General features: G+C 35.5%; 1 protein-coding gene across 4 annotated transcripts in view; it reads right to left on the bottom strand.

Annotated features, from left to right (window-relative positions):
* Positions 1–13,085, bottom strand: part of CERKL (ceramide kinase like) — a 57,925-nt gene that overhangs the window by 35,432 nt on the left and 9,408 nt on the right. The gene's annotated exons all lie outside the window — the stretch shown is intronic.

Raw genomic sequence — 13,085 nt, 5'->3', positions numbered from 1 at the left:
AACAAGTTTTTACTAAAGTTGAAAACAAAGCCACATAAAAGTCCCTGGGCATATTCTATAATTCTCATCTTCTATTTTTATTGAAAATAAGATTATCACAAATGCAGTAAAATTTTATAAAACCAATCAGATAATTTAAGTCATGAGCTACATTTATAAAATATTTCTAGTATGTGATAACGACCAAGTTTACTTTAAAAATAAAGTATATTTTGGATGAGACACTTTTTTAAACTTCAAAAAACCTACTGGTTCGTTAGTATAATACTGGTTATTGCTAGCTGTTTCAGGACATTAACTGTCCTCTCACATTACTTAGAAAGATATTGGGTACCATCTGTTCTTGCAAGAGATTTAAGTATACATCTATTAGATATCATGCTATTTATTTAATTCAGTACCCACTTCCCATTGTTGTATCTTCTGAAAAAAAAAAGTCAATTTAATTACAAGGAATAAAGATAATCTCTTCTACCAGACTGCTTTGTCATCATGAGAGCAGAAAGGGAACCTGTATAAAGCAGTTTACAGGCGTTAGGGAAGAGTAGAACTAACAGCACTTAACATTTAACAAAGATCTAACAAAAACAGAATATATGGCACTAAAAAAAAATTACTATAAGCCAAGGGCTTGTCTAAATCAATCTCAGCACATCTGTCTGATGTAGACCGTAAACAGGATTAGACTTGGATTTATCTGCTTGACGCTAATTGTACTCAGTTTCTGCACATGTCCACTTTTTTTTTTTTTTTTTTTTTCTCCAAATACAGCATGAAAAAAAGTCTGCCTGGATATATGAATTTCTGGGAAGTTTTATGCCCCTATTTATCCTCTCACTGATTTCAAGCAATGAGACTATCCTACAGTTTTCCTATTTATGGTAGTGTAATCTCTTATTTAATAAAAAAATATGTCTAAAGACACCACACTAAGCTAAATCAAACACTGAAGACCTAATACACTCAAATATAGTTTAATTGTAAATAGCAAACCAAATTATCATTAATTAAGAGTGTTAAACTAGGCTTTAAAGAAATATATTCGCTCATATTTACAGCAAACCTGATGAAAACATACTCAAAGAAAAAAGCAGTATTACTGAAAAAATAGAACTTTTTGTAGAAAGAAGTCTGTTATTAAAATATAAACACCAGCATTTCAACAACACAACACTTACTGGACTGGTTTCCTGCCATAGAGGCCCAACATCTAGAAGTGGTATTTGAGGACTTAATTTCCATAACAAATATCTGGAGTACATGAAAACTGGTAGAAAATACACATGAAATGTGACTGTATAAGAATTGAACATGAAGGAAAATGTGTTATACTCTCTTGGTCATAAATTCTTCCTATGACCTTTGGCAAGACACCTAGCCCCACTTAACTACATTTAATGGATAAATCTCTTACAGATTTTAGGCTCTCTGTCCCATTATGCTTTCAAAGTTTACTTCATTACTAGTTGATTGCTATAGCTGAGTGCAGTGTAACATAACAGAAATAATTAGAAATAAAAATCATCAAGATTGTACTAAAGAAAATACAGCGATCAACTGCAGGTATTGTAGAACTGGTTATAGATTATCCTACACTGTATGAAAACTATTTTCAAAATAACTATTTAGGATATACAACATAACTGTGTTCATATAAAACCAAAAAGGAAATAAATAGAATCAAAAACTAAATTAGTTTTGACAATATGTCTACAAATTTGGAAATATTTAAAATTAATATAATGTCTAATGCACTTTGCACATAAAACTGCAACTATTAACTCATTAATTATTAAGCCCATTCTTCCTTTACTGTAGTCAACAAAGTACAGTAAGTAACATGCAACTGATTCATAAAACATTTACAGTTTTCAGCTACAACTTTGATTAAGAAGAACCGGCAATAAGAAATATAAAGCAGCAAGTGTGATCATTCTTGCCAGAAGAGCTGAGAATCACAATATAGCTTGTCAGGCTATTTAACATTAATTTAAAGACTAAACATGAGACAGAACAGCTGTTCTCAGACCATCTGAATTTTCAAGGTTTTTTGGTTTTTGTTTTTTTTTCTCAAAAAGATAGGTCATGCAACAACTTTGGCAAAATGTGACGCGATGCCCCTTGCTATGTCTTCTGCAATGGAAGAAAACAGAATGGCGCTTTCTGCTTGCCAAGAGTATTAAACAGTAAGCTGAGGGGAAGGTACAGCAAGGGCCAGGTTGGAGAGGGGCTGGTTTTTCTTTGAAGATTACCTTTACACTGTTCTAGTCCTTTTAAGAGAAGCGTAACACAACCAAGGCCTTAGTCGAGGAAAACGTTTCTCGGACTGTGTGTAAGGACTCCCTGGGAACAGCAAGGCGTTCAGACAGTACTACAAAGTGCTGAAGAGATGCATCACAGTTCCTCCAGAGCTGGAGAGGAAAAGCAGTATGTAACTACTAACTTAATCTTTTAATGGCAGCTATTCACTTGCAGCAACAGCTGTATTCCTTCAGGGCAGAAAACTGAGCTTAAAAACATCTGACAGGAATACAACCCATTTTCATTCTCCTTCTCTAGAGAATCTGAGGGTGAAGGGATAAATTTTGCCAAGCCAATGCAATATCTTGCTGCTAATCCCTCTCCCAATACAAGTACCTACCCTTACTCTCCTGTGTAATCCAGCCCTTTTCCTTACGTCTGGCACTTGGCAAAACCAAGCTGAGTCACTTCAATTCCCCAAAGTAACATAGATTGTCCACTTTTTTTTTTTTCTTTTCCCCGGCTTAGCCTTCTGACAAGTTGTTTAATATAATCAGTTCAACACAAGTCCTACAAACTAGAGATGCTTCAAAGTGATACGAAAATACCCAGCAGGGAAGCAGCAAGGACTGGGCCTGTCTCCTTTCATCACCAGGAGCTCAACATGGCCTGAGCCAATCTGCTGTGCATTCTCACCTCCGATTGCTAACTCCCCAAAGATCACACAAACACAGAACAACAGGACTCAGCAAGAACTGGGAAAGATGCACAGTGGTTTCTCTTAATTTTTTAGAATTCTATTTACATCTTATCAATTCAAAAAAATTCTAAGTCTCAGAATTAAACTACACATTGCAAACCTATAACGACACATTAAGTTAGTTTCGCTGGGTAGGAAGTTACACACTAATTCAATACATCAGTAAAAGGCATTATTCACTATTCCTGCTTAGAGAAGTCATCTTATTTTAAACTACTATGACAGACAGCTATCTCTAAAAATAAGATTATTTTGAAAAATAATTTGTGTACTAGAAAAATAATACTCTTGAACAAATCTGTACTTCAGGCTCCAATATTTCAACTCAATCCCAGCCAAAAAATAAACAAGCCAAAAAATAAACAAGCCCAAAAAACCCAAAACCAACACCCCCAGTAATTTTTCACTGCAAATCCCAGATCACAGGATAAAGGTTTATATTAGATAATAGAAATTACACTATTGTATTTTTCTGTTTAGTAATTCTCACAAAGAATTAAAAAAAAAAGATGACAAAATGTGATGAAAACAATATAAAACTGGCTTCAGCAGTGTTGTTGCAATTCTGCAAAAAGTGAAAAGTTTTTTTCATTCTTTGCTCAGGGTATTACTTGACATTTTTACTATATTCACAGCATGGGTAAACACACCTAAAACTGCAACCTCCTACCTTTTGTCCTCCCCTTTTGTCTCTCTCAGTTTCAAACGGCTCGCTCCCCCATGACCCCCTGATTCTAACCCCTGTTCTCCACCATATCTTTTAAAAACTAGACCTCATTCTTCTGAGCATCCTCATCAAATGAAGCGGGCTGTTGCAAATACACGGCCCTGTGCCCAGCACCACATCATCACAGCGACTGCAGGAAAAGCAGCTTCAGGGGACATCTGGTGTAGTCCTTGAAGTCCTGAGTTGCACCATACTCAAGGACTTAACATTTGGTTAAGTTTCACTATACCTTTAAAAGATGGAAATATGCAAGTTTCTGACAAACAACCACCACTGTCAAACTGCCTAGTCCTGGCTGAACTAAAATGAAAGATGATGCTGGCAACTGGCAGAGCAAACATGGGAAAAGTTCAATTAATCCCATACCATAAGGGTAGAATTTAGTACCGTTCATTAGTCATCTTGGCTAGTCAGTCACCCAGCTAGTCAGCTGACTCCCCCTGAAGAGGGGTCAGATCTGAGGACAGCATCGTGGATCTCCATGATGCGTAGCAGGCCATGGACAGGGCCCTTCTCCTTGTAACGAAGCTTATTAGACACCTATCTATCAAGCTTTCATTAGAGCTTCCACCTCTGTTTTGAGAATAGTGAAGTACGTTGCTTATTAATTACAGACTAACTTTGTCAGAAAGACATACCAAAACTGGTAGTTTGAAAAGAAGCCAAATAGCTTCTTGAATAAAGGCCTCCATGGAAAAGTGTGATTAAAGCTTAGCACAAGGCCTAATGCTGTTCCAGACAAGAAGCTTCACCTTAAGGAACAGTTTCCCTTTCATTCCTTTTCTCCAGAGAATTTGAGGGAGATGATTAAATGAAAAATTTAACAAGAATATCTACTGAGAAAAATGCTATACAGAACAACAATGCTAGCTGAAAGGAAGCAAGGCAGTGAGAGATTCTGAAACTGAAGCATTTGAGAGGACACATTCCTCAAAGACTGTTTTTTAATAGTTACATTTTTTCATTAACACCACACCAAGGAAGACACCACTAAACATAAATTTGCTATAGAAAGCTCTACTTTTTATGCTTAGAGTATGGCCCACATACTGCCTAATTTCATAATATGATTGAAAGAGTCACAGCAAACGTTTTATTAAGTATCTGAAATTTTGGGGCTTTTCATGTAGTAAACGAAAGGAGTTACATAAACTGATGAGTAACAACAGGGTAACAAATATCAATTATTTCCATCATTTTGTAAAACCTCCGCAAACACAAGGATCAGATTAAATGACTAGTCCTACACAGACCAACACTACAACCACCACACAATGGAATTCATCTAAAGAGAGAGATTTCTGAAATAAAACAGAAGACTGGGATCTAATGGCTTACATGACTTAATACAATGGGCTAGCAGAGCTTAAAGATACTAAAGACTTCCCAAAGAGGAAGGCTGAGGTTAATTTTACATTCCTTTGAAAAAAATCTGACACACAGGCACTGTTTTGAACCTCCCATTTTATGTCACAACCATGGCAATTACTTCTGTCATTTCACAAAATAAGGGGAAGCGGAGAATCAAATACCCTCTTATGGCCACACGGCATCACTGAGTTTGATTAACTACAAGTTAATAATTAGTTCTACTTGGTCTCTCACTGGCATGAGATTTGCTTCAGCCTCAAATATAGATTTATAAACTATCGTACTGCTAAGTATCAGTGTCTCACTTTCAGAGAACTCAACATGCCTCAAATACCTGAATTTTGGTATTTTCTGGGAAAAAAAATTCAAGCAAACATTTTCTTCAGGAAAAAAGAACTGAGACATCCCATTCTAAACACAGGACAATTTCCTTCCATAAGCTATTGGTAATTCACGTATATTAGTGATTCATGCCTTTAGGTATTGGAAGCATAGCTATCAGCTGCTAGATAAGGTCACCCATGAACTTCTCATTGATTAACAACTAAAAGTTTCACTTTATCCTCACTGATCTTTGCTTTTTTTTATATATTTTTTCTATTTATTTTTTTTTAGGAGCCTTCTTCATAAACTCAGCCATCCTTTGTATCATTCTATCTGTACCTTCTAAACTAGCCCAGAGGTAAGAGATGGCAACAGCACCACTAGAATCCTCTGACAAGCATAAATCCTTCCCTCACCTCAACGCTCTTCGGCTTAGTTGCCACATAGGAATAGGAAGGATGTAAGTCACACCATTTTGCCTGCAGGAATGAGTGCATCCTATTTGGTTCACATACACCACACTTGTTAACAGGCTTAAAAGAAAAGCAACAACAAAAAAACCCCCACAGAATTTTATTAGGTAATCTTTATAATATACATGGGTTTTTTCCTCTTAGGGGAACTGTTCATATTTCTCTTTGTAAAATATTTTGGTATATTAAAAATATACTTTATACTACATCATTATGTATAGTACAATACTTAGAACACAATGCAAAATGTAAGGGTGCAGCATACAAATTAGCCCTTCATATAAAGAGAAAGCTTACAAAATGCAATATTCCAGAAGCTTTCTGGTATTACAATTATTGTTATTATATGTAATTGGCAACATTTGCAGTGATGCATAATCCTGTGACTGAGGAAATTACATTCTCAGACTTTCATCAATTTTAAAATTTTCTTTGTAGCTTAACACTATGACAAAGCTCTTACAACAGATTTGATACCAATATGATGTGACACAACTGAACCAAACCTTAATTTCAGTCACAGTAAGAAATCACAGGATTAAGTAACACTGTGCAGTCTTTTAGAAAAGTTTATTGCTTCCAGATGGATGCAAGTTTCCTTTCAGCACTGATTGTATCTTCTGTACACAGGGTGCCAATGTTACTATAAATATAGACAAAAGCAGTTATAAAGATAAATTATTAAAATATTGACATAAACAGACTCATACAATACTGCCTCTCTCCACAAAGTAAGGACAACTACACTAGAGTGAAGAGTATATCACAAATGTGCACTATAAAAACATGTACAACCTTTTTAGAAATTACAGCCTACATATGAACAAGCACAAATTTACAAGGTATCCATAAAATGACTTCTAATTCAAACTGCGTGCTCTTTGCCCCATGTTGTGTAGTGCCATGTGTTTCACTGCATGGTGCATGCTACCAAGATGTCCACCTGTGCCCATGTATCTGCGCAGCAAGCTAAGTATATACTTACTTCATTTAGCACCAGAACTGTTGAATACACATTGCAACATGCTTACGTTGAAATAAAACTAAAATTGTAAATGATAAATGTCTTTAAGCTAATTTAAATTTCAAACCATGTACATAAGACACTAATATAGTGTATCAACTAATTTTTTTCTGGAAAACATTCTGTAATCAGGGCAATATCCAATTAGACTATAAGAAGATTATATATAACGCTATTTTAGAAATCAAAATACACTCACAAACTACCAGGTAAAGCCAGTACTTCGAGTTTGTTTAACATTTTGTGTTGTTACACAGTTCAGGAGCTATAAGAACAAATGATAATGAGTCATTTAAAATACATTATTTAAAATTTTCAACATTCTCAAAAATCAAAAGATCTCCATCCTGGTTTTGATTTGTGTAATAACAGTGCATCAAGTAGAATAAGTTAATGCATTTTAAAGAACATGCAGAATCCATAATATGCTTTGTGAATAAAATTTGAGTGTTAAGCACCATGAAATTCAAATAACTATCAGCAGAGAAATAACTTTCACTTTTACATCAAACTACGTTAGTATACTGTTACATACAGAAATGTACTTATTTTTTGACAGGCATATCAACTGCTTCAAAACAGCCACTAGTCAAAAAAACAAAAAAAAAAACACCCCAAAATTTTCCACAACATATGTATGCTTTGCAACCTTGTGTGCACCAATAGCCTCAAATAAGCAGTCTCCTATCTATTTTAAGCAATCCTTGATATCTCACGCCTACTTAACTCCAGTATGGTAACTGTAGCTACACACCACTTTTACATATCTATTACTAATCCTAGTACTAAGTAGTACTAAAATCAAACAGAAAGACTACTGATTGACATATGAAAAACACCAATTTCAGATAAGTTTTCACTGTTGAAGAAACATGTCAGATGACAGAGGTACCAGTTCAAACCTCCCATAAATACATACGAATATTTTACTCCCCCAAACTTTTAAATGGCAGCATTACACCAAACGGACAGATACATATGGGGATTACCACTATGAGGTTGAAGTAAATACCTTACTTGCAGATCCTAAGAATTTTACTCACAGCATGAAGACCCTGCATATGGCTGCAGGATCAGAGAGTGATTCATATTCATAGCATCCATACAGCAACTAACAGAGATGCCTCTTTAGACTGCAACGGGCACCGCACAGTATGTGTGTTATTGTTACTATTCTATATAACTTTTCCTCTATCATGATATTAAACCTACCTTGCTCATTTAAAAGTAAATGTAACAAATCTGAGTTTCTACACATATCCAGTCACACATTACAAATCAGACAATAATCTTTAACTTAGCCTTGAAGTGGATCAGTGCAAGAAAATTATCACCTGTGCTCAAGAATTAATTACTATAGATACCTTGGCACACATCTTTAAGCTGTTGCCATAACGAATGGATGTTTTACACCGAGGGTCATCTTCTATCCTGTGAACATCAGAAATCTTCTGAAAGAGATTTATGGAAAAATACCAGCTAAGCATATTGAAGCTGCGCTTTTTCCTAATCTTGAGGCTGATGAAACTAATTACTCTTCTGGAATGGGTTGTAATGGTAATTCCTATACAGTCTGCTACTGTATTGTAATTCTTAACAACATTTAATAAAATTAACCTCTTGATGTTTTGTGAGGCAAAGAACACTCATTCTTTAAACTATAGCGATCGACCAGTAAGTACCACCCTCAGTACTTTGCAAATGGAAGGCTAGGCAAAATGAAGTTCAAGTTTTAGCAAGAAAGCTTGCGTAGTAGTGCAAATACAGGACTAGTGATACGTATGCTTTTACATGAAATACTGTTTAAATATAAATTAACTGGTTTCTGGTACTAAGGCCAGCAATACCAGGTCAAAGCAAAAGTCCATCTGTCCCAGTATCTTATGTCAAACCACAGTCATAAGCAAATGCTATGAGAAGGAAGAAAGCAAGTATTTATTCTATTTTCCACTAATACTTTTCCACTCCCCACCTGTTATCATTTGGGGCACCCTGAACTAACTCCAGTTTCTACACATTTAACAGCATTCCGATGAGGCCTTCTACCTCCAGCTGAATCCACAAAATCTTTTAGTATTAACAATATCCTCTGGCAGTAAGTTCTGCAGTTCTCTTACTTGCTGCACAATTATTCCTTTTGTTTTGAGCCTGGTTCCTCTTCACCTTATTAGATGCACCATATTTATTACCTTGGAAGACAGAAGACCATTGCCTTCTACTCTGTCCAGGCCCCATCTCAACTGCCTCCCTTTCAGGCCAAAAAGTGCTAGCCTAGTCCATCACTCTCATCCAGGAGCCATTCCTTACCTTAAATCATTGTCACCTCTTCCTTGAACCTTCTCCAGTCCCACATCATGTTTGTTGAGAACATCAAAACTGCACAGTGTTCAAGATGTGGTTAAATAACCCTCGCTTATAGAGCATACAAACATCTGGTTTAGTCTCTATTTATGTTCTAATGATCCTTAGCATAATAATCCTAACAACTGTTCAAGTGATAGGTGACACTTTCCACATAATAAACCTATAATCATATATGTTAGGAATGGTCTAGCTACAGCTCCTGACCTTGATCCAAAGCTGATGGCATTCAAATAAGAGATCAATACATTACTCTATGATTAATTATATCAACTCTTGGACTCTCTGTCACATTGCCTAGTCAAATCTGTAAAACAGCTGTGATTCTGAAGCTGTGCTGTCGGACATAACAACATAATCTCAACAACCTTTTCCACTTCTATTTTAAAAGTCCCCAAACAAATTCAGCATTTCTGCTCTTCCATGTTTATTCCATGCCATTTTTTCTCTTCCATACTCCTTCCAGCCCACATTCTTAATATACCAAAAGCACTATCAACTTTTCAGGCAGCCTTCACTCCATGAAATAGACAAAGAAAGCAAGTATTAGAAACATAAAACTGAGAAGCATAGTTAAGAACAGCTTTCTTTTTACTTTAAGTTCATTTTACTAGTTCCTGCTTACAAACTAATATCGCTAAACTGTTAAACTTGCAAATGTAAAAAGCAGTAGCTGCTTTCAGGAAGATAGACAAGCATATATGTATAAATGACACTAAATTCAGTACTGATTTTCTGTGTGTACGTTCCACAAATGGTTTCCATAAAACAAGCGAGACCTAGGGACGAAATTTCTAAAACACCACCTGCTTGTTTCTATCATATTTTAAATAATTAACTCCTCAAGCATTGCAAGGGGGGGGGGGGGGGGGGGAGCCTCCTTTGTATTTCATTTTTGTTTGTACTACAGTTAAAAAAAGAAAACTACAAGTATTTACCTTTTCTTCTGCTAAGCATTGTTGCCTAAAGCAAACATAGTTACTATTTTTCCATCACAAAAGATCTGTGGAACAGAAAAGGATCTGGAGGATATTCTTAGTTTAATCATAGCCTTGTCTAATGAGTGTGTTACAGACAAGCGGCCAATGAACATTACATTTCACATGAAATATTCAGAAGTGTTATTTTTCCTTTAATAAAAACAATACCAAGTTAAAAATAGACATCTATATAGAGTCTTCTCCTGATTAATGTAACATATCAATATATTTAGATTTACCCTGGAATGTGTCAAATGCAGAATTTACTCAATGAAACCACAAACCTGTTCAAAGTTTGACGTGGACATGAATTACCACCCTCTATTGCCATCTAACTGTTAGTGTATTCACTGGTGCTATGAGAATTTTGACCCCTAACTAATTAATTCACCCCCAGTTACACTACATAGATGTGACAGAGCAGGCCTTTGGGAAGTCCAAAACCATCCAAGTATGAAATCTTTCAGTACCTTTCTTGACAGAGCTGTTTGACAAGTCTCCAAAAGGCCCTGCAAGAAACTGTACCAGGGTGAGGACTTGGACAGGAGCAATCTCATTTTGAGCCATCTTCAGCACAGTCAACAGATCAGCCAGGCAAAGATGTGCTGTTTTCACTCAGAAAACCTGCAAGTTATCTTGAAATTTTTCCTATTTACTTTTAGCAATTTATTTACAAGAATTTTTGCTTAAGTTAGAATAACATAAGCTTTTTTAAAAGCCATTTTCCTACAACACTTTAAGTGAGAATACTTACTCTATTTCTACTATACTTTACTAAAAGAATAAAGAAAAATATAAACACGATTTTAAACGTGTTAAATAGGTGGGTTTAATAAAATTATGATCATTTAATTACGCAAACTCAGAACAGTTCTCTGCAAAACAGCATTATATTTAGTCATAAGTATTTACTGTTGTCACCCTTAACTTCATCATTTGTATGTCAAATTTTGTTTTTCCAAGACTGCTGCACTGCATACGGATCTGTTTCCAGGATACGTATAATTGTGCAGTACATAACATCTGTTGCTTTGCATTTTCTAAGCTTTGCAAAGCATACTTTCCTATATTCACTTGAGTGTATGGACTGACAGAAGAGATGGATTGTCACAGTTCAAACAGACCAACAGCTACAGCAACTACTCTGTACTGACAAGCATCTAAGTAACTACCATCTTACATAGCATAAACAGACAAAAGCCAGGAAATTCAGAGTTCAGCATTGGATTCTGTTCATGATCTGACTATTTGTTTCAAATCGCAACACACAGGCAAACAGCCACATGCTAGATTAGAGAACTGTGAAGTAAACCAAGTTACTGTACATTTCTTGTCAGAGATTTAATATATTCCTATACCTACAACTAAATAAGAAGCCAGGGGAGGGAGAAAGTTGCACCAGATCTTAAAGATAAGCAGCAGAATTTTGTTTCATCAAATCCCTTACAGCAAGGCTACCATACATGAAGGTTCACAGGAAAATTCAGATCTACGATTTTTATTTGTTTTTAAACACCTTTTATCTTCCTTTTTTCTTTTTTAAACAGACATATTTGTCTGTGTCCGTTACCACTGACAGACCATCAGAGAAAACAGCAGCTTCCACACTACCAGTAAGGGAAACTAATTGTTCTTGTAAAATGAAGCCAACAGTAGGCCTGGAAAATAATTTTTAATTCTTATACAAGTTATCCTGGGATCATTTGAGTAATTTCTGATCTACTCTGGTTTCTGAGCTCCAATTTTACAAAAATCAAGCAATGTGTCTTACAACCACACTACACGCTCTGGCTTACAGTCATATTACAAGACCTCCAAATTCAGTGTGGCTTGAAGCATTTTTTTGGTTTTGCAACTTAAGGAGTTATATATTTATTGCATCAATCTCAAAGTTGCTAAGAGCTATATTGTCATTGATATACGTAAAGAGCTTGACATGAGTTCTGTGCTGTGTTTTTGTTTTCTTTATTTCTAACATTCATAAACTAACATTCAATATTTAACATGTACAATAGACACTATGCTGAAATATTTTACAATATTCAGCTAAGATGACAAACATAAATCACACACACAAAAAAAATCTTGTAATCAAATACCCACCCATCAAAATATAAACTGATGATATACATCTATCCTAAAAAGAAACAAACTAAGAAAATTTAGGGAAGGATTAAAATCAGAAGCAGCCTCTCAATCCCTACATTAGCATTTTTAAACACTCTCGAAAAGCACAGATACAGCTCAAGGCTTCAACCAAATGCACTCATCTCCCAGCACCAAACTCATTCCCAAGAGATAAATGCAGCTAATACTATTCTACACATTAACAACTCACTCCTGATAACTGCACCTAAATAATGGGGATTGGGATGTCGTGTGAAACACAGCTTATTTATTCTTCTTCAAAGAAGGGCTGGCAATATTGGTAATTCTAGCGTCAAAAAACTTCCAAGTTTGTGGGACACTTCTTGGTGCTCTGCTGAACTTACACTGGGAGGGGGAGGGATTGTGACTCCATGAGGAGACACAACAGGAAAACGGTTACCTTGAGACCTTACGGGAAGCAATGTGTTCTCATTCAGTAGTGTATTTTTAATCTGCATACTTTGATAATAACAAAATACATGTTCATAAAGAAATTTAGGTTCAACCAAGTAAGCCATCAACACATTTTAGATGAATTAACTGTTTTTTCCTTTAGCAGCTTTGTCACTGAAAAACATGAAGTCAATTACTTTTAATTTCAAGATCACCTTCAGAATTAATACATACAACTAGATGACAATGTGTATCAATAAATGAAGCTAAAGAAATACCAGAA

The sequence above is a fragment of the Falco peregrinus genome, chromosome 8 (assembly GCF_023634155.1).
Source record: "Falco peregrinus isolate bFalPer1 chromosome 8, bFalPer1.pri, whole genome shotgun sequence".
NCBI lineage: Eukaryota > Metazoa > Chordata > Aves > Falconiformes > Falconidae > Falco > Falco peregrinus.
This window is presented reverse-complemented; position numbering and strand designations above follow the sequence as displayed.